A 24,770-nucleotide genomic window follows, 5' to 3' on the forward strand; every position below is an offset into this window, starting at 1 on the left:
GGAGACCAACATCCACAGTAATGAGTCATGGTGATGGCATATGTCCTCAACACAACACATGGTCTTCCAAAAACCTACAGCCCTGTTTCTAGGCATAAAAAAAAGATGAAACAAATCCAAATCGAGGGGCACTCTACAAAATACTTCATCAGTACATTTCAAAATGGTCAAGGTCATCAAAAACCAGGAAAGTCAGAGAAACAGCACAGCTCAGAGGAGCCTAAGGAGACACGACAACTCACTGTAATGTGAGATCCTAGATGGGATTCTGGAACAGACATTAAGCAAAAACTAAGGAAACCTGAAGAAAGTAAGGACTTTGGTTAACGACAGTGTATCAGGACTCGTCATCAACTGTAGCAAACACACCGCTCTTACGTAAGATGTTAATAATGGGAGGGAGCTGAGTGGGGCCCACAGAGAAACTCTCTGCATTACCTCCCCAATATTGCTGTAAGTCTAAAATTGTTTCCAAAAGTGAAGCTTACTTTACTTTAAAATTAAGTTAATCATCATAATTTTTTAAAACCCCACAAAATAGTCCTCAGGCCATTCCGACATGCAGGCAGGTTTGAGAACACGGACCAGTGGTTCTTACACTTGAACGTGCATCAGGATCACCTGCAGACTGTTAAAAATCCACCTGCTGGGCCCCACCCCAAACTGCTGCTACTGCTTCAGCAACCAGGCTCTGAGACCCAGGGTTCAGACAAATCGGGGGTCATCCATCACCAGGTGCCTCCCTGATGCCCAGGTGTGCCCTCTGCTTGAAAGCTGGTGAAGGTCTGAAGATGTTGTTGTGGGTCCCATTGCTGCTGGGGATGGTAGGGGACCGCCCCAGGCAGGATGGAGCTGCCAGGAGGTAGGAGGTGGGGGTACAAGGAAACCCAGAGAGGGACTTCCTACCTGTTAGAGCCTCTCCTTTAGTTTTTGGTGGGGATGCTGGAACCCAACCAGAAGCTGGTCCCCTGAAGCCCAACCTGCCCCCTGCTTAGGGAAATGACTGTGTTAGCTGATCCTCTGAGAGCAGGTTAGGAGTATGAAGAAAGAGAACGTATTTAAAGGACCCAGGACACAGTAAGCAGTGAATGAGTAATGGCGTCTACTTGCTTTATAATCTTTATTGCCTGGATCAGCTCAAAGGTATTCCGGCGGTATTTTCTGTATGAACCCTGTCTCCCAACAATACTGTCAGTGTCTTAAGGGGAGCACCACTGTCACACACAATGCAGCCCGGCATAGTACCTGGGCACCAAGAAGTTCCGAGGAATCATTCTGTGGCCCCCAGAGCCTTGAGTCACCCTGTGGGTAGACTGAGGTCCTTACTTCGCCTCGTGGGTCTCAGGGTATCAAGAACCAAGTCCAAGGCAGGGATCAGGAAATGATTCCTCCTCCTGCATGCGGGGTCCCCACCCAGGTGGGCGCCCAGCCACAGAGCGGCACAGGAGCAGCAGGGCTCGTGTCACTGAACGGCTTCCCTGAAGTCTCCTCATTTTGTACTTTTCCATTACTCAAAGCAACTGGGCTTTGTCAAGCCCCATGATGCGGGTAAAATGATTCAATGAACTCCGGAAAGTAAACGCGAGCATTTAATTAAAAGGCTGGTGTAGAGGGAGCTGTTTCTTCAGGGTTAACCTCAAAACCTTCAGCTCCACGGAAGAGCTTCCTAATTGGAGCTGGCCAGGGTTTCTGCAGCAGCCCGGGCAGATCCGTGCCATGGCCTTGCTGGCAGAGGTTAGCGCATCCCAGCAGCTGCTCTCGGAGGCCACTGACTCCTGCCTGGGAAAAGACAGAAGCTCGGGGCTTGGGCACGTCAGCGCCTTCCAGGTGTGGGAAAGTTCTGACCAAAATCCTCCCGCCCCAACCCCCCCAGCCAGGTCAAGGCACTAATAACAATTATATGAGAGAGAAGGGCGGGAGGCTTACCTTTTGTGAGTTCTATGGCTCGTCTACAAATTTCTCAACAGTCCTACAAAACTGCCGGTCTCTATTTTGCAGGTAAGGAAGAGGGAATAAATGGCTGGAAGTCACAGAGATTTCAAATGGGGGAGCCAGGGCTGGAGTCAGCTCTCCCTCATTTTATTTCTTCATCTAAAATCTGATTGTTTTTCACCTCCTACACGCTGGCTGGAGGCTAGATGACAGAGATGCAGCAAGAAATGAGAGAACTGAGGTCCCTGCACTCAGACTTTGGGGACTCAAGTTGGGGAGATGAAAAGTCAATGAGTGAACTATTACCTAAAATTGGGACAGATGAGAAAATACTGAGTGACGTGATAGAGAGTAATAGGGACAAGGGTCTCTGAATTCAAAGCCGGCGGTCTTTCTTCAAGAGCACAGGATAAAGCAGCCCTCACAGAACCATCTGGCCAAATAAACCACAAAACTACCTGAGGGAAACAGACCTGTTTGTTCTCTGTCAGGACACGGGGCTGGCACCTCTGATGGTGACTTGGAAGCACCATCTTTGGGCCCAAAAGAGGAGAGCCGTCCTGAGGGCCCAGATTCACATCTGAACCTAAGTGGTTCACATGGGCCCTGTACCTCAGGAGATGCCGAGCAAAAACCCTCAGGTGCTGGCCTCACACCAGGCTGCCCTCGAGGCCTCTCCCCTGCTGTAGCATCATGCTTCCTGAAACTGTGGCAGGTTGACTGGGAAGATACCACGGGAAACAGAACATGCTGGAAGCATGGAAGCTGAAGTCTTTGCCGCCAGACAGTGTGGAAGTCCCAGCCCTGTGTTTGCTACCTGGGAGAAGCTGGGAACCCACATGAGCTCCTGAGTATTTATCTCCTTGATGAGAAGATGAGACTAACAGGATCTGCTTTTCAGGGTTGTTTTGAGTTCAGTTAAAGAACCAGCAGGAGATCAGCAAGCACCTGGCTCATCTCAGGCACTTCACAAACGTTAGCAGAAGGACCCCAAGTCATTCCAAAAAAAAGGAATTAACTGGTGAGTCTCTAAGCCTGAGGCACAGACCCAGACCAGAATGTGGTCTTCCAGGCACAAAGGGGACAGACCGCCCGTGAGTCCATAAATCAGAGGGAAACCCAACAACGGGTCAGCCGTTAGCCCCCCACACTCCCTCCCATGAGCTACAAGGCTGAGCGGCTCACTCACCCATACTCTGTGTCCCCATTACCCACGTGCAGCCTGGGAAAAAACGTTCCTGCCTCACACGATTGTTGCCAAGTAAAGGAAGTGATGGCAGCTGCATTCCTGGGGCACAGGATAGTTTCCTTCCTTTTTTTCCCTTCAAACCTTCCCACATTCCTTCCTTCAGAGTAAGTACAAAGGAGTTTCTGACGTTAAGAAGGTTCCATAAAATCACGCTCTGACATAGCTCCTTTGCTCCAAACATGCGGAAGTGGCCGGTAAATACCGGGCTCACAAACAAGATAATCATCTCTGTGCGTGAGAGGCAGAATGTCGACACAAAGCACTACGTGGGGATGGGGGATGGGAGTGCTGGGCAGGAGGCACACACACAACGGCGGAAAGACCAATGTCCCATGCAACTTGAGAAAGGGGACCCCAGCCCAGGGGGTGGCCCAAGGCCCCCTCTGTGAAGGCATGCCAACAATAAGAAAACCACCAGCTGCCCATGGCCATAGGTTTTGGGGCACTCCAGGCCAGGTGGAGGCAAACACAAACTGTCGTTGGCATAGGGGGGTGGAAGTGAAGAAAATCCAAACACAAATTTATCTCTTAATATGACCCCAAACATCAAAATTCCAAAACCTGAAGACATCTAACGCTTAGAAACCTAGCCAACAAAATCAACACTTGTGACATGAATTACTCCAAAGAAGATAAAATGAGTATCATGGAATAATCTGACAAGGATTTTAAAACAGGAATTTTTCAATGCTCTAAGTGACAGAAGCAAGAGGAAAAAAAAAAACAAATTTATTGAAAATAAATAAGAAATTTTCAAACAAAAACAGAAGGAAGAAAAAAAAACAAGGGTGAGGGTAAGGTAAAGACTAAATGAGAAGAAAAATGGCAAATAGGAGAAAAATATTTGCATATCACAGATAAAAGACCAAGATGGCCAAATTGTAAGAAGTTTTAAAGATGAGTCAAAACGCCCCAGATTTCTCCTTCAACAAAGAGTGGACAGAAGATATAGGCAAGAACCACAAATATTACATGAAAATAGCCCTTAAACATAAAACCCCAACTTTCTTCAATAATGTAAATTAAAACTTAAAATTATGGAGTAAGAATTAAAATTATACTGAGGTACCATTTCTCACCCACCTGCTTGGCAAAAGTTCAAAATCCTGACAGTACACTCTGCCAGAGAGGATGTGGGGAGTCGGGCATTCTCTTAATTGTGGGTGGAAGGCAAAATGGCATAATAGCAATGGAAGGGAATTTGGCAACATGTGACAAAGCTGTTTATGTGCTTACTCTCCAGCCTGCAATCCAATCCTAGAAATGTGACATCAACATAAACTTCTAACAGTACAAAAAAATACATGTGCCTACGATGACACCCTACAGCACTCTTTGCAACTGCAAAATATTGGAAGCTATCTAAATATCCAAGAGTGGGTTGGGGACATAAACTAGGGTGCATTTATATAATGGAATACTATGCAGCCATAAAAAAGAATGGTCACTGTCTCTATGAGTTAATAGGGAGTGGTTTCCAAAATATATCTTCATGTGGAGACAGACAAGGTGCAGAAGTGCTTTATGTTTAGTGTAAGGAAAAAAGGGAAAGAGATAAATCTGATTTTTATTTTTCAGAAAGAAACACAGGATGAATAAACGAAAAGATGATGAAACTGGTTCTGCAAAAACAAGTGCGCACAAGTGGTTGGCAGGGAGAATAGAGCAGAAGGAGGTGGGGGGACAGAGGACACTGTTCTGAGTACATCTTTCTATTTTAAGTCCTGGAAGCATATTAAAGTATGTCAAGAAAATACAATCAGGGAGGATGAAGAAAAATAAACTGAATGCGAACAGGAAGAGAGGAACTAATCTTATCTCAAATGAATAACATAAGGACACTGGGGGAGGGTAGAGAACCAATATGAGTAACCATTTTTGAGTGCAAAATTATGACTTACACACCCTCAAACAAACCTTGAACTCTCCCTAGTGGGTTTGTTTTCATACAGTAGAGCAATTCCAGAATTATTTTATAGGCAGTACAGGGTTGAGCCGATGAGTAAAAGTGTGATGTTGTGGACAGACAGGGTTCTCTTGATGGAAGAAAGGTCAAAATAAATATGGAAAGGGGAAGGCAAGGAAGAAATGCATGGGAATGGGATGGAAGAAATTTGGACCATAATAGAAAAAACTGGAATATGGATCATTGATTAAATTACTATACCAATGTAAGTTTCTGAAATTTATAACTGTACTGTGCTGGCTTAAAAGAGTATCCTTTTTCTTAGAAAATGCCAATTCTGAATATTAAGGGGTAAAGAGGCATGATGTATGTAATCCATACTTAAATGGTTCAGAAAAAGAATAATAATATGTATATAATTTGTATAATCATTTCTACATAACTTATGAGTGTGTATGTGAGTCTGTATCTAAACATATATACACATATGTGTACATATACATAAACATAAACATAAAGAGAGGGCAAACAGGGTAAAATATTTTAAAAAACTGATGAATGTGAAAAAAACCTCTTCATGAGGTTTTCTGTAAGCTTTAAAATACTTTAAAACAAAAAGTCAAAGAGGAGCAAGATGGCAGAGGAGTAGGAGACCTAAATATCATCAGGTCCCAGGAGATCAGCTGGATAGTTATCAAACCCTTCTGAACAGCTACAAACTCAACAGGAGATCAAAGAGAGGAGCAGCAATTCTAGGAACAGAAAATCAACCAGTTTCCAGAAGGTAGGATGTGTGGAGACATGAATCTGAGGCAACACACAGGAAGATAGATTGCAGGGGGACGGGCTGGCTCCCAGCAAGTGGTAGAGCAGTGAAGCACACAATTGGGACTTTGAGAAGTCTGTGCCACTGAGGGACATCAATCCAAAGGCTAAGCGGGGATGGAGCACTCATGGGGACAGTGTGGTCTCAGGACCCGCGGGGTCACAAAAAGACCAGGGGTGTCCGAGTGTGGCAGAGCTCCCAGGTATCAGAGCAGGGAAGCCTGCCTCAGAGTCAGAGCTAAGGATGGGGCTCTCAGCTCAGGCTTACCTTAGACCGGGATCCAAGACACAGTTGGACCACTGCTCGTTGGGCAGGGAGTGGTGCAGGAGTGCGCAGCAGAATCTGCTGGGTTTGGACACTCCAAATAGGGGCCGTGCACCAGAGACAGAAATGCTCGGTCACAGGCCAGGTGAGCTCGGAGTGCAGTAAGAGATCCAGAAACAGGAGAGACTGACTGCTTTTCTCCCAGGGCACACTGAGGAGTGGGGCCCTGAGCTCTCAGTTCCTATGGGACTGGAGATTGTGAGGCCGTCATTTTCATTCTGTCCTCCAGAGCTCTACGGAAAGCGTTCAGGGAACAAAAGCTCCCGAGAGCAAACCCCAGCAGATTACTTAGCCTGGCCCCTGGCTAATTCCGCCTCAAAGGCATTTGAGAATCATGACAATGGGCCTCTCCCCCAAATTAATAAGAACATCCAGCCAAGCCCCAGTTCACCAGACAATGAGAACGACGGAACTCCAGAGCTAGGGAAAAGCAACACATAGAATCCACAATATTTTTTCCCATGATCCTTTGTCTTTCAAAATTAAATTTTTTAACTTTTTTTTCTTATTCTGTTTTTAAAATTTTTCCTCTTTCCTAATTTTTTCAACTATTTTATCTTATCAATACTTTTTTAAAAAATCTTTTTAAATTATCATTGTTATAGTCATATTTTATCCCATCATTGTATTTAACCTTATTTCTTCCATACATGTAGGTTTTTTTCCTTTAAAATTCTGGGATACAATTTCTTCTCCTAAATCAAAATATACCCTAAATCTAGCTCATAGTTTTTCTAGTCTCCATCCAGATCACATTCATTCCCTTTTTTTCCCCTCAACCAACTTCTGAGCTTATCAATTCCTTTTTAAAAATTTTCTTACTTTTCATCCTCACAGTCATATTCCATCCGTTCATCATGTTTACCCTTATTATTGTATATATATGTTTTTCTTTCTTTAAAATTTTGGGAAGTAGTTTCTTCTAACAGACCAAAATACACCCAAAATCAAGTGTGTGGCTCTATTCTATTCACAAGTCTAATGGATACATTTTTTTTTCTTTTTTCTTTTTTTTTCCCTTTCTTCTCCCACTGGTATAGGATCTCTTCTAATTTGATTAGTATGTATTTTTTCTGGGGTCATTGCTACCCTGTTAATATTTTGTCCTCTCATTCATCTATTCTTATCTAGATAAAATGACAAGGCAGGAAAAACTCACCACAAAAGAAAAGAACAAGAGGCAGTACCAACGGCTAGGGACCTAATCAATATGGACACTAGTAATATGTCAGAACAAGAGTTCAAAATGATGATTATCAAGGTGCTAGCTGGGCTTATATAAAGCAAGGAAGGTATTAGAGAATCCCTTTCTGGAGAAATAAAAGAACAAAAATCTAATGAAGTTGAAATCAGAAAAGCTATTAATGAGGTGCAATTAAAAAAAATGGAGGCTCTTACTGCTAGGATAAATGAGGCAGAAAACAGAGTTAGTGATATAGAAGACCAAATGATGGAGAATAAAGAAGCAGAGAAATACGGAGATAAACAACTACCGGACCACAAGGAAAGAATTTGAGAGACAAGTGATATCATAAGATGAAACAATATTAGAATAATTGGGAACCCAGAAGAAGAAGAAAGAGAGAGAGGGAAAAAAGGTATATTGGAGCAAATTATAGCAGAGAATTTCCCTAATTTGCCAAAGGGAACAAGCATCAAAATCCAGGAGGCACAGAGAATCCCCTCAAAATCAATTAAAATAGGTCCATACCCCATCATCTAATAGTAAAACGTTCAAGTCTCAGTGACAAAGACAAAATCCTGAAAGCAGCTCGGGACAAGAAGCCTGTAACATACAGTGGTAGAAATATTAGATTGGCAGCAGACCTATCCACAGAGACCTGGCAGGCCAGAAAGGACTGGCATGATAGATTCAGAGCACTAAATGAGAAAAATATGCTGCCAAGAATACTATATCCAGATAGGCTGTCATTGAAAATAGAAGAAGAAATAAAGTGTGTCCAGGACAAACAAAAACTAAAAGATTTTGCAAACACCAAACCAGCTCTACAAGAAATACTGAAAGGGGCCCTCTAAGCAAAGAGAGACCCTAAAAGTAGTAGACCAGAAAGGAACAGACAATATACAGTAACAGGCAATACGATGGCACTAAATTTGTATCTTTCAATAGTTACCCAGAATATAAATGGGCTAAAGGCCCCAATCAAAAGACACAGGGTTTCAGAATGAATTAAAAAAAAAAAAAACAAGACCCATCGATATGCTGTCCACAGGAAACTCATTTTAGACCCAAACGCCCCTCCAGATTTAAAGTGAGGGGGTGGAAAATAATTTACCATGCTAATGGACATCAAAAGAAAGTAGGAGTGGCAATCCTTATATCAGATAAATTAGATTTTAAGCCAAAGACTATAATAAGAGATAAGGAAAAACACTATATCATACTCAAAGGGTCTGTCCAACAAGAAGATCTAATAATTTCTAATATTTATGCCCTTAACATGGGAGCAGCCAATTATATAAACCAATTAATAACAAAATCAAAGAAACACATCAACAATAATACAATAATAGCAGGGTACTTTAACACCCTCATCACTGAAATGAGCAGATCATCCAAGCAAAAGATCAACAAGGAAATAAAGGTTTTAAATGACACAGTGGACCAGATGGACATCACAGATATATTCAGAACATTCCATCCCAAAGCAACAGAATAAACATTCTTCTCTAGTGCACATGATACATTCTCCAGAAGAGATCACATCCTGGGTCACAAATCAGGTCTCAGCCAGTACCAGAAGATTGGGACCATTCCCTGCATATTTTCAGACCACAATGCTTTGAAACTAGAACCCAATCACAAGAAGAAAGTTGGAAAGAGCTCAAATACATGGAGGTTAAAGAGAGCATCCTCCTGAAGAATGAATAGGTCAACCAGGAAATTAAAGAAGAATTGAAAAAATTCATGGAAACAAATGAAAATGAAAACACAACTGTTCAAAATCTTTGGGACACAGCAAAAGTGGTCCTCAGAGGAAAGTATACAGCAACACAAGCCTTTCTTGAGAAAAGAAACAAGAAAGATCTCAAGTACACAACCTAACCCTATACCTAAAGGAGCTGGAGAAAGAACAGCAAATGAAGCCTAAATCCAGCAAGAGAAGAGATAATAAAGATCAGAGAAGAAATCAATGAAATAGAAACAAACAAACAAAAAAAGAGTAGAACAAATCAATGAAACTAGGGGCTGGTTCTTTGAAAGAATTAATAGGATTGATAAGCCCCTGTCCAGACTTATCAAAAAGAAAAGAGAAAGGACCCAAATAAATAAAATAATGAATGAAAGAGGAGAGATCACAACCAAAACCAAAGAAATACAAACAATTATAAGAATGAATTATGAGCAAATATACACCAGCAAATTTGACAATCTAGAAGAAATGGATGCATTCCTAGGACATATAACTACCAAAGCTGAACCAGGAAGAAATAGAAAACCTGAACAGACCCATAATCAGTAAGGAGATTGAAGCAGTCATTAAAAATCTCCCAACAAACAAGAGCCCAGGGCCAGATGGTTTCCCAGAGGAATTCTACCAAACATTTAAAGAAGAACCAATACCTATTCTCCTGAAACTGTTCCCAGAAATGTAAATGGAAGGAAAACTTCCAAACTCATTTTATGAGGCCAGCATTACCAGACAAAGACTCCATCAAAACAAGAAAAAAAACCCATCAAAAAGGAGAATTACAGACCAATATCCTTGATGAACACAGCTGTAAAAATTCTCACCAAAATACTAGCCAGGAGGATCCAACATTACATTAAAAGGATTATTCACTGGACACCTGGGTGGCTCAGTTGCTTGGGCAACTGCCTTCAGTTCAGATCATGATCCTGAAGTCTCGGGATCCAGCTCTGCATCAGGCTCCCTGCTCAGCAGGGGGTCTGCTTCCCACTCTGACATTCCCCCTCTCATGATCTCCCTCTATCTCAAATAAATAAATAAAATCTTTAAGAAAAAAATAAAAGGATTATTCACCACAACCAAATGGTATTTGTTCCTGGGCTGCAAGGTTGGTTCAACATCTGCAAATCAATCAATGTAATGCAATACATTAATAAAAGAAAGAACAAGAACCGTATGATACTCTGAACAGATGCTGAAAAAGCATTTGACACAGTACAGCATCCTTTCTTGATCAAAACTCTTCCAAGTGTAGGAATAGAGGGTATATATCTCAATAACGTCAAAGCCATCTATGAAAAACCCACAGTGAATATCATTCTCAATGGGGAAAAATTGGGAGCTTTTTCCCTTAGCTCAGGAACACAGCAGGGATGTCCACTATCACCATTGCTATTCAACAGAGTACTAGAAGTCCTAGTCTCAGCAATAAGACAACAAAAAGAAATAAAAGTCATCCAAATAGGCAAAGAAGTCAAGCTCTCACTCTTTGCAGATGATATAATAGTTTATGTAGAAAACCCAAAAGACTCCACTCCAAAAATGCTAGAACTCATATAGGACTTCAGTAAAGTATCAGGATAAAAAATCAATGCACAGAAATCAGTTACACTTCTACACACCAACAGCAAGAGAAGAAAGAGAAATTAAAGAGTCGATCCATTTACAATTGCACCCCAAACTATAAGATACCTAGGAATAAACCTAACCAAAGAGGCAAAGAATCTGTACTCAGAAAACTATAAAGAACTCATGAAAGAAATTGAGGAAGACACCAAGAAATGGAAACACATTCCATGCTCATGGATTAGAAGAACAAATATTGTGAAAATATCTATGCTACTTAAACCAATCTATACATTTAATGCAATCCCTATCAAAATACCATTAATGTTTTTCAAAGAAATTGAACAAATAATCATAAAATTTATATGGGAAAGAAAAGACCCTGAATAGCCAGAGGAATGTTGAAAAAGAAAATGAAAGTTGGTGGCATCACAATTCCAGACATCAAGCTCTATTACAAAGCTTTAATCATCAAGACAGTATGGAACTGACACAAAAACAGACACACAGATCAATTGAATAGAATAGAGAGCCCAGAAATGGATCAATTCCATGGTCAACAAATCTTTGATGAAGCACTACTGCTTCCAATGGAAAAAGTCTCTTCAACAAATGGTGTTGGGAAAATTGGACAGCCTCATGCAGAAAAATGATCCAAGAATATAAAAATTAATGGGAACAAATGAAAATGAAAACACAACTGTTTAAAATCTTTGGGACACACCATTTCCTTACATCACCCACAAAAACAGACTCAAAATGGATGAAAGAACTCAATGTGAGACAGGAATCCATCAAAATCCTTGAGGAGAACATAGGCAGTAACCTCTTCAACCTAAGCCATACAACTTCTGCCTAGAAACATCACCAAAGGCAAGAGAAGCAAGGGCAAAAATGAACTATTACAACTTCATCAAGATCAAAAGCTTTTATAGAGCAAAGGAAACAGTCAACAAAACAAAAGACAACTGAAAGAATGGGAGAAGATATTTGCAAATGACATATCAGATAACGGGTTAGTATCTAAAATCTATAAGAACTTAACAAACTCAACACCCAAAGAACAAATAATCCAATCAAGAAATGGGCAGAAGTCATCAAAAGACATTTCTACAAAGAAGACATCCAAATGGCCAACAGACACATGAAAAAGTGCTCAACATCACTTGCCTTCAGGGAATCACAAATCAAAACCACAGTGAGATACCACCTCACACCAGTCAGAAAGGCTAAAATTAACAAGTCAGGAAATGCCAGAGAAAGGGGAATCCTCCTACACTCTTGGTGGGAATGCCAGCTGGTGCAGCCACTCTGGAAAACAGTATGGAGGCTCCTCAAAAAGTTGAAAATAGATCTACCCTATGACCCAGCAATCTCACTACTGGGTATTTACCCTAAGGATACAAATGTAGTTATTCAAAGGGGCACATTCACCCAAATGTTTATAGCAGCAATGTCCACAATAGCCAAACTATGGAGAGAATCTAGATGTCCATCAACAGATGAATGGATAAAGAAGATGTCACACACACACACACACACACACACACACACACACACACACACTGGACTACTATGCAGCCAGCAACAATGACATCTTGCTATGTGCAACGACAAGGATGGAACTAGAGGGTATTAGGCTAAATGAAATAAGTCAGTCGTAGAAAGACAATTATCATTTGATCTCTCTGATATGAGGAATTTGAGAGGCAGGGCAGGGGGTTGTAGGGGTTAGGGAGGGAAAAAATGAAACATGAAGGAATCGGGAGGGAGACAAACCATAAGAGACTCTTAATCTCATGAAACAAATTGAGGGTTGCTGGTGGGGCAGGTAGGGCTAGGGTGGATGGGTTGCAGACACTGGGGAGGGTATGTGCTATGGTGAGTGCTGGGAAATGTGTACGCTTGATGATTCACAGACCTGTACCCCTGGGGAAAATAATACATTATATGTTAATATAAAAAAAAGTCAAACACACTTTTAAAAACAAATATTCTGCAAATAAGAACCAAACTAAAGTCCTATTCATGGGGTAGCTCTAAGAAAAGAATATTTGAAGAGGTAAGAGCTGAGTATTTTCTATAACTTAAAAAAGGGCAAGTTCTTAGTTTTAAAGAGCACTCTGGTAAGTAAGACGAAGAGACAAATGATGAACAGCAGCATGTCAGGAGTAAAGAAAAGATCTTAAAATGTAGCCTGCAGGGAAAAAAATCAGATCATCACTAAGGGAAGACAGAGTGATAGCAACAGCAACAGCACTGGCCTGGGAAGAAAGGAAATTCTGCCATTGGAGTATTGAAAAAACAAGCATCAACCAAGACTTTTATACCCAGTTAAAGCGGCATTTAAAGGCCTGAGTAAACAGGCATTTTTCAGACCCCCCCAATGCCAATAGTATTTATCTATCAGAGTCTTAAGGAATCACAAAGAGAAACTTCACCATATAAAACAGTTAATTCCAAGGAAGACCTAGGACTCAAGAAACAAATCTGGTCTTAAAAATTGTCAGTAGGTGAAAAAAATTTTCATAAATGTAATTACTCACTACAGAAATAAACACAATCTTTGGTGTTTAACAACATTGGGTGTATAAAACAAAAACAATGTCTAATGTGAATTAAAAGCCAAGTAGTATCCTCCTTGCTATATTCAATAGAACACCCTGTTTGAAAAAATTCATAGTTGAATATGAATGCTAAAATTGAAGAATAAAAATACAATATGTGGTTGGCTTCCAAGTCAGCCCAGGGCAAGGGAACCTATAAAATGTACAGTCCAATAAAAAGCTTCAAAATATCACTGAATGGTGATGGGAGAAGGAGCAGAGAGACACATAATGCAAAATAAAAGAAAGAATCCAAAATATATTAATAATCACATTAATCTGCAAGAATATTAGATTAATATATTAAAACACAGAGATGATCAGTTTGAACAAAAGATGAAAGAATCCAGGTGGGTGAAGGACTCCCTAAGGAAAGACCCTTAGAGACGGAAAAAGTCATCTGAGCTGAGCTACAAGGAGGAGGAAACCAGGACAATCCACTGAGAAATAGTGATGGCTCCAAAACTATCAGGAAATGGCACGCAGCTGTCAGTGTGCAGGAAGGAAAGGTGTTCCAGGAAGCACACTGCAGTTTGTAAGACACATAAGAAGAAATAGAAAAACAAGGGAAGCTTCCCTGGGTTTGGAGCGGGGAGAGGTAAAGGGCTAGAGAGGCCACAGAGGACAGCACTGATGAGCCGCAGACCACAGGAGACTTCTACCACACAGTATCATCTTTCAAGAAACACGTCCAGTCCAGGCAGGGAGCAGGGTCTCTGCCCATTTTCCCCACCAAGACCGTGTCAAACCTCAGGCACAGAAGGGCACAGGGAGGAAGGAAGGGAAAGTTCAGACAGATCACCAGAGGACACTGTCCCCAACTGAGGGACAGCACTATCCATGCTTCTTTCATGCTGACATGGTCTCTCTCAGGAACTCGGGCAACTCTTGGTTTATCACAGGCAGTGGGGCTAGGAGATTTTCTACACCTGCCCAGAACCATCCAAAATGGAGATTTCAGGGTCAATACCGCCTCATCTTCAAAGTCTTTTCTCTCTATGGCTCACCAGAGGCAATACCTATATTTTGTTGGGTATTTGCTATGCGATTCACATAGTTTACCTCATCCAACTCTAACAACCCTGTAAGACCCAATTTTATCCCCATTTTACAGAAAAATAAACCAAGAAGCCAAGGCCATCAGGCCATCAGACAGTGCCAGAATAGGGTTTACCCTCCAGCACCTTGATTTCAAACTGGATGCTTAATTCAACCACCAAGGCTCAAATCTAACACCAGTCCTGGGCCCTCCGACTAAGAGCCCAGTTTCCACTGCACAGGGCAGGAAGGAAAATTTGGACATTATGCCTGGACTGATTTCAGGTGATGCTATTACCAAGCCGAGCTCATTTTGCAGTGTTATCATCACCTGCACACCTGCTCGATGCCCCCACTGAACTCTGTGGGGACCAGCCTGAGTGTCCCTCAGTTCTGCATCTGCAGGGCTGAGCACAGTGCATGGTGGACAGCAACTGCTCTGCAAAGTGCTCATCAGGGAAATGAATGAGTGAAAAACAAATGGAGCAACCCCATTGTACCGTGCCAACCTCGTGATTGACATTCTTGACGCTGGGACGCATCCCATATTCATTTCTCAATGTGCTGGTCACACTCCCACACCTTTGTATTGGTCCTGTGCTTGGAAACATTTATTTTCTGAAATCAGGTTGATCTTATACCTAGATGACTCCTATCACACCTGCTCCTTCCGCCCCATGGCAGCTGAGCGAGATCTCACCTCTCAGAGACATCCAGGGAGACAACGCAGCGTCCGTACTACGAATTTTCCTTCCCTTGGACAGAAAGTAGTAACACTGTTTGCGGTCTCAGCCATCAGCACACAGAAGGGAGAGGTTGAGAGACCAGACCCCCTCTCTATCCTGGAAAGCCCATGTGCTTAAAGGTCTCATCCCTCTCAATGCAGTTCTGCTGTTACCGGCTTGGGAAGTCTTCCAGAGCAGCTCATCGCTCTTCTTGTGGCTGTTTTTGTACATCCTCCTTCTTTTACAGCCTCTCCTCTACCTTCCACCATCCATTCAGCATATAATTAGTGAGTGTCTATGAGATGCCTGGCGCCTGGGTCAGGCTGATGGGCAGAAACAGGCAAATCCTGCTTTCCAGTAGAACGTCCTGCCATGATGGAAATGTTCTATGCTGTTCTACCCAACATAGTAGCCAACATTTACACATGGCTACTGAAATTGTAAAATCTTTGTTTAATTTTAACTAACTGAAATCTCACCACATGTGCCCGGTAGCCACCATACTGGACAGTGTAGGAGGGAATCCTGCTGCAGGATGATTATCTTGCATACCTTGCCAGTCCTGACATACCTTTTGTCGACTGTCTGACTCCCTCCTCACCCTCAGAGTCATAAAGACAAGGGTCATGTTGGGCATTCTTAAATCTCCAGGACCAGTACAGCCCAGAAGGCCATTGCTGAACCTGATGAGCCGACAAAGGAATAAGTGCCTGTAGTGGAGGACCTACGGAAGTTTCCATCTCCTGACTGAAGGAGAAGTGGGAACAAGAGGCCAGACAGCAGGACAAGAGTCTGCTGCTGGCCCCAAGAGAGACGCAAGCCCAGGCACCAACCGTCCTATCCATCCTCTCTACTATTCCAGTCGAGGTCAGCACCTTGGGAAGCAGACAGATTCACAGAGAGGAGGAAGAACTGGGACCCCCTGCAGGGCAATTCACACTGGAGCACCTTCAGCTGCAAACTATGGCAGAGAGGGGCAGTAAGAAGACTTAAAATAAATAAAAGCGAAGACTCATCAGCTCCACAGTTGAGCGAAACCATCGCTTTGTCGACGGCAGGGTTAGGGTTTCCCAGCTACAGTTCTTAGAAGAGAAAGTGATAGTTCTCGTGCATGAGAGCCATTTCCTGGTCTGTGGTTGACTCACCCAAGATCCCTAATGCCTTGTGGACGGTTCTGAAAGCACCCTGAGAAGGGAAGACGAGGGTAGTGGGTGCAAGGTTCACATGTCCCGCGCATCGGGAGGAACCAGATTCAGCAGTCTTTCAACAGAAGCAAGTCTGGGCGGTCGGGATCTTCAGCGGGGTCTGAAGTTGAAAACAACCCCCGTCACTGCACCCACTAGTGTCACAAAGAGTTCAAAGTACCCAACATGCACCCGAACTCCATACGCGTGGAATTATTTCACGGCTGGTTGCTGTCCCAGCCCCACACTGTCCCCGAGTCCAGAATCCTTGAATTCACCAGAAAAGCCCAAATGGACGAATTTTTGAAAATCATACTTCATCACGTTAGCCATCATCTGGCATTTTGTAATGATGCCTCCGGACATGTCCTGAATTTCAGGGAAGCTGAGGTTCCCGCGTTACTTAGAATTACTGGGAGGGGTGGTGCCTCCACAAGAGCAGACCGTGTCTTTGACTCACAGACCCTCTGGCTCCAAGGCCATCCCTGCCCTACTACCTCCAGAGTTCACAGCAAGTTTAAAGGAAAATCTAATCACTTCCTGCACTGGGATTTCTACTAAGAAGTCTACTGCATATTCTCTTCCGCGGCCAAGGACTATGCAAAACACGGAAGTGCAACCCAAAGGAAATGCACTCTGAGAAATGGATCTGCAGTACCCCTGATGGGGGGCAGGGCCAGGGGCGGTGCGGGGGGAGCCCGGGCCTGTAATTCAGAGCCTGCGAGACACCGTGAATATTAAGGGAGAAGAAGCGTAGCAAGTCGGGCCCTCACGGCAGATGGTAAAAACAACTGTCAGACACACAAGGGGAAGTGGATCCTTCCGTTGCTGCTGCAAAGAACCTGACAAAACATGAGCTCTGTGTGTCATGTCCCCAGGAGCAGGGAGCGTAATGTGAGAACACGGGAGAGCCCCCAGTGGGGGTGATGCTGACATAGTGGGGGGAGGGGGGGCGTGAACCTGGCACAGGACCCACATCACACAGCAGCGAGGGACTCTCACTTTCTCTCTTGTGTCCGTTCATTCATCCACTCCCTCCCTCGGCAGGTGTTTCTTAAGCACCTATCATGGGCAAAAGAGAGACCACGCCTGCCCTCATGGGGCTCAGGAGGCTCTCAGGGATCGAAGCAAGCAGAGATCACCTAGGTGATCAGGTTGTGACCCTTACACACCGAGGTCCATGCTGTCATTGAAAAAATACTGCTCTACATGTGCAAGCAAAACTGGACTCCAACCGACACGGGGAATCGCCTTTGGGTGAGCCACGATGGAAGAGGAGAGACGGGCCGCCCCCACACACTTAGAGCACAGGGAGACAGGTGTGCACCCGGTGCCAGGCACGCCGGGATGGGCAGGCTCCACAGGCCCTGGAAAGTGTGGGCTGTGTGAAGGACTTCCTCAGCCTCTTCCAGAAGGAATCCAAAAACACCCTCCTACTGCAGGCTCCCCCTGTCTGATCCTCTAGCCGACCCTGATGGAACCCCCCGGAGCCTCAGGCTCCCCTGTGGGCTAGATTACAACTGCCTGGGCTGCCACATTTCTTGTGATAGAGCTCCAAGCCCCCACACGTGGATCCTTGGCTGTGGTCCTGAGCCTGCCGTCAACACCCCCACCATCCCAGCCTTCTCCCTGGCTCCTTCTGGCTCCTTCTATCAGCTTGTGCATCACCTCCTCCAAGAAGCCCTCTCTAACTCTCTCCCCAAGCTGGCTTGGGCATCCCTGGCCACAGCTACTTCAAGATCATCTTCTCATCTCTCTGTGGTACAAGGCACTGCAATTACTTGTCTAAACAGTGTCTGGTATATTGTAGTCACTCAAAGAGGACCAGATGAGTAAACATCTATAAGAAAAGACGGATACACATAGTATTTTTTTTTTTAATTTGGGAGAGAAAGAGTGAGAGAGAGAGAGCATGAGAGGGGAGCTCGGAGGGAGAAGCAGACTCCCTGCGGAGCTGGGAGCCTGATGAGGGACTTGAACCCCAGGACTCAGGGATCGTGACCTGGGCAAAAGGCAGTCGCTCAACTAACTGAGCCACCCAGGTGCCCTGATACACACAGTATGTTGAGTGCTCTAAAACACAAGTAGGAAAACACAAAGATCCAGTTAGAAAACTGGGAGGGGTGTGAAATAATAAAAGCTAATATTCACCAAATGTCCACCCTATGGCAGGTAAAATTCTTAGAGCTTTCTGGGAAGGAGTTCATGTCTTCTGTACCCCAACCCCACAAGTATCTATACTTTAGGAATGAAGAACTTGGCCCAGAGAGGGTGGGCCATTTGCCAGAGGCCACGTGGACGAACGCCTTCATCTACCCACCACACTGAGTGTTGGTGGCGAGACGATATTTGGGCCACTCCCGGGGAGAGGAACACCCCAGCAGAAACACGAGAAGACCCTCGTGCTCATTTGTAAACTGAAATCACAACGACAGAGCTTGGAAAAGCAGGACAGAGTTGGCAATCGCTAGGGTTGGCCAGAGGGTGTCTTTGGAGGCAGCACACATGTCCGTCAGGAAGAGGACAGTCTGGATGCTAGAAAACTCCGGGCACCTCAAAGGGAAGCAGAGCCACAAGCCTGATAAAAATGGGTTTTTTAAGTTAAAACAAGATGTTCTCACCATTTCCAGGCTTTACTTGGATGTCCCCTTCTCAGTGAGGCCTCAGATTCTAGTTCTGTGTGTGTGGTATGTGTTCCTTCTAATCTGAGGCCCAGAGGGAAATCGCTCACTGCTAGTCATTCCCCTTCCTCGGAATCCCAAGTCAGCATCTTTGGAACCACTAAAGATGTCTCAGAGGCAGGCCCCAGGGGTCCTGGCCAGAATCATGCCCCAGGACACAGGGAAACGTGTGCTGGTTTGAACTTAAATCGCTGCAGTGCGGTTTTTTCCTTCCTAAAACCTAAAACTGTTCAGAGTCCTCTGAGAGCTTTAGCATCGCCGGTCCTGGCACCACACTCAAGCTCTCCCCTCTGATCTCTGTGTCTCAACCTCTTCGACTGAGCCTCCGTCTTCCTGTGCAGAGGCAAGGCCAATCACGGCAGACCTTGTTGTGTGGCTACATTGTCCCGTCGCTAACTCTAAGAAACGCTGAGGGGACTGGAAGCTATCCCATGTGCAGGACCCAGGAGGGGCTCAGCACCACCACTGCCCTAATCATCAAAGAGAACTGGGCTTTTGTCTGAGTGCTGGGAGGTGGGGGTAAGCCTCAGGCCTGGGGGTCCACGCCGACGGGGAGGAGGAGTTGGCAAGCCGATTTCTGTTACTCTGCAGACAAGGCACCCTCTTGCTGCTTGTACCCTCTGGGGGGATGGGGTGTGGCGGTGCTTTACTGCTTCCCCACTTGCTTGGGTTCACCGCTAATGAATGGCCACTTGGAAACAGTTCCTAAAACTTGTTTTGAGGTAGTTGAGAGGGGAAAAGAGTATCTGAGCTGACAAGGAAAAGTGATGAGTCGATCTCCGAATCTTGACATCAGCTTCTCTGGATGCCAAAAACCTAATCCAGGAGCGGGGAACCGACCAACCACGATGTTGATTTCCCCCTTGGACTTGCCATGGGTCAGGGGACAGTCAGATTTTCCATCCCCGTCTGGCGCTTTTGCTCTGAGGCAGTGGCCAAGATGAAAGGTCTTCACGTTACCCCGTAAGAGAGGTTTAACTTCATTCCTTAGCCCCTGGTCACTTACTGGCCACACTTGGAAAGACAAACCAGACAACCCCCCCAGGCTGCTGTTGTTGCTGATACTGGTTTGGAAAACGACTCACTTCTGAATAACACAGAGGTTGGTCAGCGTCTGTGGGCCTGGGGGCGGGTGTCTCAAGTGCGCTGGCAGAACAGCTGGGGCGGGGCAGACAGACACCTGCGTGGACCAGAGGCCACTGACGTGGTTCACTCCGTGGCTGGTGGCCGTGGACCGTGGCACTTGGAGCCAACTTTCCCCTCGGCCTCTTCCGGAGGCAGTCTGGGCACCTCAAGAAGCAGTGGTGACTCTAAAGGTCATGAACTGGGGTCATGGTCAGGGCACGGAGTGAGAAGTTTCTCTAGCAACTTCTAGTTTTGAGGAAGTATCCGGGACATTCAGCACTATATCCTTAAGTAGAACTGACCTGTGATTTTCTTGCGTTTCCCCTCCTTGTCTGGCTTGGAAATCCAGGTTACACTTGCCTCCTCAAAGGGGTTGGGAGTGTTTCTCCTTTTTCTTCTGTTTTCTGTAATCCTTTGGATAAGACAGGGATTAATCTGTTCTGAAGTATTCGGTAGACTTGCCTATAAAACCATCTGGGCCTTGTGGGCCTTCTTGCTGCTATTTTTATGAGAACATTGTGATGATTCAGTTAATGATTTCTTTAATAGTTGTAGAGCCTATTCAGGTTTTCTGGTCATCCTTGAGTTCATTGTCCTTGCGTTCCTTAAGTTGTTTTTCTGATTTGTTTTTGTTTTGTTTTGTTTTTTAGGGAATTGACCATCTTATCCAGGGTTTCAAACTGAATGGCACAGAGTTAGTCCCACTATCTCAGGCTTAGAAAGAGTCTATCCTTCCAGTAATAAGGAAGAAGGGCAAGTTCAAGTGCCCCATCAGCACGCCCGGCCCCAGCTCTCCCACCCTCCGCACTCAGGGCATGTGTTTGTCAGGGGTCAGGGCTTTAGGAACTGCCCTGTACTGCCCGCGAGCCAGAGGGGCAGTGGTGCAGAGGCCAGCTCTGGAGTCGAAGCGTCTGGATTTCTCTCCTTGTTCCAATCTGGGCACACGTACCCTCGGTCTCCTCCTCTGTAAAATGGGTAGAAACAGCCACAGCTAGCTCTCAGGACCGTATGAGAATCAAAAAAAAGTGCTCTGTAAACCCCAAGGCCTCATCAAAGAGGAGTTCTTATCCTATAGAACTTTGAACTTAACTCATTTCACAAACTTTCCCCATTAGGATGCTCGTGGATGACAACTCAGGGTCCAGAGCAGAAGGGCTTCCACTCAGTCAAGGACCAACAACTGCCATTTTCATCTCAACCCTCTTGGTGCTCATTAGCCTAGAGCAGTGGATCTGCAAGTGGGGTCCCCAGACTAGCGGCAGCATCTGGGAAACTTCTAGAAAGGCAGACTTCCGGGCTCTACTCCACCTCCACTGAATCAGACCCCTGGAGGGTTGGCATAACAGCCTTGTGTTTTGACACACCCTTCGGGAACTCTGTTGCCGGCTCCATGTGTAGAGCCCTAAGTTCTTAGAAGCCACAGGGCCCTACCACGCTCCTGCTGAGTCCTGAGTTGCTCTTAAAACACGCTTACTCCCCGATGATCAATGAAGGGCAAAACAATAAATCGTGCAGGAAGAGGCATGGGAAGAGATAAACAAACATCATAGAAGTGAAAGCTGAGATCATTTTAAAAGATCAATAGAGAGAAATGGCAAATGCTGCCTGTTTGTGTGGGGTGACTCATTCAATGATAGGAACCATTCTGAAAACACTGAACCAAGCAGCATCTGAGCTGCAGGGCCCGCACGACAGGCAACAATCATCAGGACACAAGGGAACAGCTTCTCAGAATTCCAAGATACGCGCACGTGAGGCCACGGGCTCAGCCTCAGCGCTCGAAGCTCACCGCTTCAGGGACATTCAGAGAACAGAGAACGCTGTGCGCCCGCGGGCAGTGCTCGTGCTAAGGGCAGAATGCTGGCTTGAAGTGAGGGATGCTTTGACAGGTTAGGGGCTCACTGAATCTGGAAAGTACTGGTGCTTCGGCGCGCTCAGACAAGAGCATGCCAACCGGTTCTCCTGGACCAGGCCATGAGAGAAGGCAGCTAACTCAACAGCTTTTCCATACAGATGAAACTGGTCTATTTTAGAGAAATAGAAAGAGGGAGAGAGAAAGAGAGAGAGAGAGATGCCTGGTTGAAAAGTGCGTCAGCAAGGAGAAGTGATGGGGTTATAAACCTTTGGGGGACCAAATCCCATTCACACTTACAGAGTTTAACATCTAACGTGTGACCGGCTCTACCAGCAAACGGATCCTTGAACCACTGCGGAGAAACCAAATACTTCCTCTGCGATGACCGTATAGTTAAAATTCCGCATTGGAAATGCATAACCCACACCCTGCCCCTGAGATCTGGATTCATTCGACTGGGGTGGAGCCCATTTCTAATAAGCTCCCCAAGGGATACTGAGGCAGATGGTTCCGGACCACAGAGTCATTTGTCATTACCAGAGGAGTCCGAATCAAGAGCGGTACACAGTCATTGCGCACATTTCACAAACATTGCTGGGGAAAATGCAGGCTGAAACCAAAACACCACCCGCCAGAGCCCCGATTTAGCATTTGTTCCCACAGCACAGATCAGGGAAGTCAGCAGTAAATGAGTAACGTGTTACATAAGTTGCTTTTCTGTATGCAGAACCTTAATTCACCAACGAGAAGTTAAAATCATATAAAAAGCAACGGCCCACCCCCAAAACAAATGCTGGGAAAGTGAAGCCAGGATCTCCCCAGCCCCTTCTGGCAGCCGAAGATAATCCCGCCTCTGTGCTACCTACAGACCCCATGGGCTCACCTCGAGCCACAAGGAACTGGATCCTCAGAGGAGGTGGGGAAAGGTGGGGAGGAAGACAACATTCAGATCTCTGCATGGGTACAGATATCGGCTTCAACGAGGCTTTTCTCTGGTTGAAATCATAAGCAGAGCCAGGTTTTACTTGACTACACCTCCGACCCCCTGCTGACAAGTTCTGGAACCACAGAACCCCTCTGTCTTGAGTCTGATCTAAGAACCCCAAACCACTTTCTGTCTTCGGTACGGATTCCCAATCTTTTCCTCGTTATTCTAAGACCTACGATAGTAAGCTAGTTCTAACTAGAGTGTTAAAGGCTGACAGTGCCTGGAGAATTTATCAGCCCAGTGATCACAGAGGATGTGAATGTGGCCTGGCAAAGCTGTGCAATGCGTGTAATGTACATGTTACTTGCACGTTGCATGTTACATGCCTGTAATATACATGTTACTTTCTCCACTGAGCTGGCCTCAGGAACCTCTCAACGCTGACCTGGAGCCAGCCACTCTCATCATACTGGGAGAAGTCCCTACCTATCTTTTTATTGCTCCAAGCACCTAGTGTGGTGACTAGCCCTTAGGAAGTGCTAAAGATAAAAAAAAAAAATTTTTTTTTAATTTTAAAAAGCAATGAACTGACTTAAACTGACATCTGATGTGAGCCTTAACGCCGCCCCCATTTTGCCACAGAGCACATTTCAAATGCATTAGAGTCACCTGGGGTGCTTATTAAAAACCCACCTTCTGGGCTCTGCCCCAGACTTTGTAAGTCAGATTCTATGGAACCGTCATTGTTAACAAGGCGCCAAATAATCGTACACACATAAAATCTGAGAACCTCAGCCTTAACGTTACAGGGGAATGTCAAGGACACCAATACTACGCACTGTGATTAACCAAAGAGCCCTCTGAGAACACCCAGAACAGAACAAAACAGAGGTAGGTAGCTTGCTGCTCGCTATCCGGGTACACGCCCTAGTAGAGAACATTCAACGTCGGGGGCGGGGGGGGGGGCGGGGATAAGGCCAATAAGAGACCAGAGATGAGAAAAGTTTAGAGAAGCATTCCGGAGTGAAGACTGGGATTTAACAAGGCCAGCAGGCTCATCCTCACCTTCCCCCGCTTGGCTGTGGGGCACCGTGTCCCAGTGGCAGATCATGAACCAGGGAGCATCCACGAGGCCCAAAGATGGAGAGCACATGGCTAGGAGCTTGCCCCACTTTGGAAAGTCACATAGAATGAGACACGCACCTACACTTCTCTACCGGTGTGCTTCTCTGTTGCGCCCCCAGGCCGGTGGCTACAGTCAGCAAACCGTCCCTCCTCGTGCTTCTCCTGCCACTCTCCGGGCAGCCACGCTCTGAGCAGAGCAGAGGACGGCCACCAGCCGGGGTGCGGGGCATCAGGGCCACACTCCTTGCGTCCACACCCAAGGAGCCTCAGAATCTCCCCCCCAGCAGCCGTCCTCCCCAAGACAGGGAATTCCTCCGCCCCGGGCAGCTGTCAGGGGAGCGTCAAACACGGATGTTTATGCCAGGCTTCATTTACACAAGCCCACTCCTCCCGGAGAGATGAATTTTTAAAACAAACAGCTTTTACATATGTTAGCAGGCGGAGTCATGTGAGCATCAGGGATCCCCAGACGGGAACGTGAGTCAATCTGGGGCAGACACTGCTAAATAAATCCTGTTTGGGTGAAATTCCTCTCTCTGGAGAAAGAGGAACCTCAAAGCAGATCGCTCAAATTCCCCAGCAAGACTCCCTGAAGACACCCCCGCTCGCCGCGGCGGGGACAGGCCCTGAGCACCGCGCACTCCGCCATCGCCACCGTGTTCCTGTGCATTTGCCTCCATCACGCCCCCTCCTGGGAGCTCTGCCAGCCTGTCCCACCTGCGCCCCACACCCCCACGCCCACACACACTCCGGTTCGACCAGGGTGT

General features: G+C 45.5%; 1 protein-coding gene across 1 annotated transcript in view; it reads right to left on the reverse strand.

Moving 5' to 3' along the window:
• CDYL2 (chromodomain Y like 2) overlaps positions 1 to 24,770 on the reverse strand; it is a gene marked incomplete at its 5' end in the record, with an annotated part of 165,665 nt that overhangs the window by 31,273 nt on the left and 109,622 nt on the right. The window lies entirely within an intron of this gene.

This window comes from Mustela nigripes, chromosome 17 (genome assembly GCF_022355385.1).
Source record: "Mustela nigripes isolate SB6536 chromosome 17, MUSNIG.SB6536, whole genome shotgun sequence".
Classification (NCBI taxonomy): domain Eukaryota; kingdom Metazoa; phylum Chordata; class Mammalia; order Carnivora; family Mustelidae; genus Mustela; species Mustela nigripes.